Source organism: Herpailurus yagouaroundi, unplaced genomic scaffold, assembly GCF_014898765.1.
Source record: "Herpailurus yagouaroundi ecotype Mexico unplaced genomic scaffold, PumYag 152607, whole genome shotgun sequence".
In the NCBI taxonomy this organism is placed as follows: domain Eukaryota; kingdom Metazoa; phylum Chordata; class Mammalia; order Carnivora; family Felidae; genus Herpailurus; species Herpailurus yagouaroundi.
The window spans coordinates 5,958-8,491 of NW_024422948.1; the positions used below are offsets into that span (position 1 = coordinate 5,958).

Below are 2,534 nucleotides of genomic sequence, written 5' to 3' on the forward strand. Positions count from 1 at the left end.
TGTGTACAGGAATCTGGTCATGTCGATCCTGTACATCTTAAACAGAGCATAGTCCTTTCTGTACCTACTTCCTCGTCTCCTCAGGTGAGGTAGATTTCAGGTGCAAAGCAGATTTTGCAAATCTTAGCTGTCACATGCCCAGTGTAGAGCTAAGCAAGCAGATAATTCTAAGGTGTGAGATGCAGCAGCAAGGGAAATAGAAGCAATATGGAGTCGGACATGGTGTTTCTGTTACAAGGCTGGTCAGATTCTCCGGAAAGTATTTCTTCACTCGCACCTGGACAGTGCGTCTGGCTGCCAGGATTCAGGGAATGGGGTGTGGATCAAACTTGATTCACATTCAGTTGCGACACTGTCACCTAATCCCTGTTGCCATGTCCTTCAGTGGCCTCAGTGGCCACAGAGCCCTTGCTTTACCGTTTCCAGAGGAGAACGTTTCAGTAAATGTTTTGTGATTTGAGCAACAGAATAGGATCTACTTTTAATGTTCACATAGCCTTGAAGCTGGGTTTCCAGCCTGGAACACCAATAGGGGTAAAAACAGAAGGGTTGGTTTGCAGTCACCTGGCTGTTGTGTCTAGTTTCATAAATTCAGTTTCTTTCGATACCGGATAGCTTCAAAAATTTTTTGAAATGCATCGCAGAGGTAACTCACCGAACTTGAAAGGAACCCTTTCCTTTGTAGTCCTAAATGTTGCGCTCTACACATTGAAAGGTAATTTTTTTTTAGTGTTTATTTACTTTGAGAGAGAGAGAGAGAGAGAGAGAGAGAGAGAGCGCGCGAGAGAGCGCGAGCGCGCACACATGTGCGCTTGTGAGTAGGGGAGGGGCAGAGAGAGACGAAGCGAGAGAACCCAAACCAAGAATCAGACCCTAAGGGGACTGAGCCACTCAGGCGCTGCAAAAGGCCTTATTCATTTAAAGAAAGGTACACAGGCGCCAGCAGCCTCCCAGACAGGTCCCCCGCCGGGCGGAGGTTCAGAACTCACACCCTCTGCCCCAGCAGGCGGGCACTTGGAGGAAAAGAGGGACAAGCCAATTTCACCCTCCTGAGGGTTGGCTGGCTATATTGAGGAGGGGGCAAGGGCGAGGCATGGGCCGGAGGGAAGGCGCGTTCCCGTGACGTCACGGAGAGGGCGTGTGCTATGTAAATAGGGGAGCGCAGGGGCTGCTGTTTCGGTAACTACCGCTTAAATAGCGTATGATCTCGCGTGCTGTGGGAGCCATTCCAGGACTGTTGGTTGCAAGCGCGTGTGCTGCGTGTGGCAAAGTCTTAGGGAGGCTCGAGGGTGTGTGGACGGAAGTGACCGTGTGTAGAGAGTGTGAGGCGTGAGAGGGTGTAGTGGGGCGGAGGCGCGGGAAGTCATACTTACCTGGCAGGGGAGATACCATGATCAGGAAGGTGGTTTTCCCAGGGCGAGGCTTATCCATTGCACTCGGGATGTGCTGACCCCTGCGATTTCCCCAAATGTGGGAAACTCGACTGCATAATTTGTGGTAGTGGGGGACTGCGTTCGCGCTTTCCCCTGACTTTTCGTGGTGGTAAAGACAGAAGAGAAAGTGCTGTTCTGCGTGGTGGTGTTTTGGGTTAACCAAGCTGGTTTGGTCTTTAGTTCTATGCGTTGCTAAGGTTCTTTGAAAGCTTCTTACCTTCCTGAGTTTTGCCTTTGTTTCATCTTGTGGGTTTACGTATTGGTGTTTTTGGGTATGGAAGTTCTGTATTCCTGCGTGTAAGTTCAGGCCAGAGGTGTGTTTCTTAGGAATATAACACGTGTGAGGGCACCGTAGTGCACGCAGTTCGCATGAACGGGTGTGTTTTTTCGTAGGTGTTTTCTTTAGTGGACAGGCTTAAAGGAACTCTTTGTGGGTGGTTCGTGCTGGGTAGGCCAAGGCCATGGTGCACACACTTCCCAAAGCTAGGGAGAAACTGCCTGTACCGTGGTCCAGATTCGTTTCCGTTCGTAACATGTTTAGGCTACGCGAGGAAGCAGCTCTGAATTTTACACTTGTTATATTCTCTGCAAATGAACCGCAGTCAGACTTGAATCGCGGGCGGAAGCGTTGTGATCCAACCAGAAACCTCCACTAGAGAGTCTTGGGAGTCAAAGGTGACCAGTTTCTCCTCTTGTGAGAGGCTGCAACTAGGCTGCCTTGCTGCGTCCTACTCTTTAAACACCTAACCTTGCCTAAGACTTCATGTTTTAAGCGTTAGTTTCCCTGTTTGGTGTCTGTCTTGCTTTTTTACGCCTTAAAGCTGTTACTAGCCGATTCCAAAGACCCCAAAGCAGCTTTTTCTATTTCTGGCTTTGGTTTTCCCTTCCTTCCATCTCTTCTCTCAGGCTCTTTCTTGATACCTTTTATAGACACGAAAACACTAGCTCTCTCTCAGCCTCCGGTTTGCACCTGACACTCTTCAGTAGTGTGGCAAGTTAGGAAGCTTCCTTAATAAGAGGGCAGCAAGAATTGTAAGTAACTTTTTTTTTTTTTTTTTTTTTCCAGCTCTCAAGTAATTTTAGATGTTCCCTGTCTGAAAA

At 48.7% G+C, this 2,534-nt stretch overlaps 1 non-coding gene across 1 annotated transcript; it reads left to right on the forward strand.

Moving 5' to 3' along the window:
- Nucleotides 1-1,365: 1,365 nt before the first annotated feature.
- Nucleotides 1,366-1,529, forward strand: LOC121026745 (U1 spliceosomal RNA). Its single transcript, XR_005788439.1, has one exon. It is a non-coding gene; the product is annotated as a U1 spliceosomal RNA (small nuclear RNA).
- Nucleotides 1,530-2,534: the final 1,005 nt, after the last annotated feature.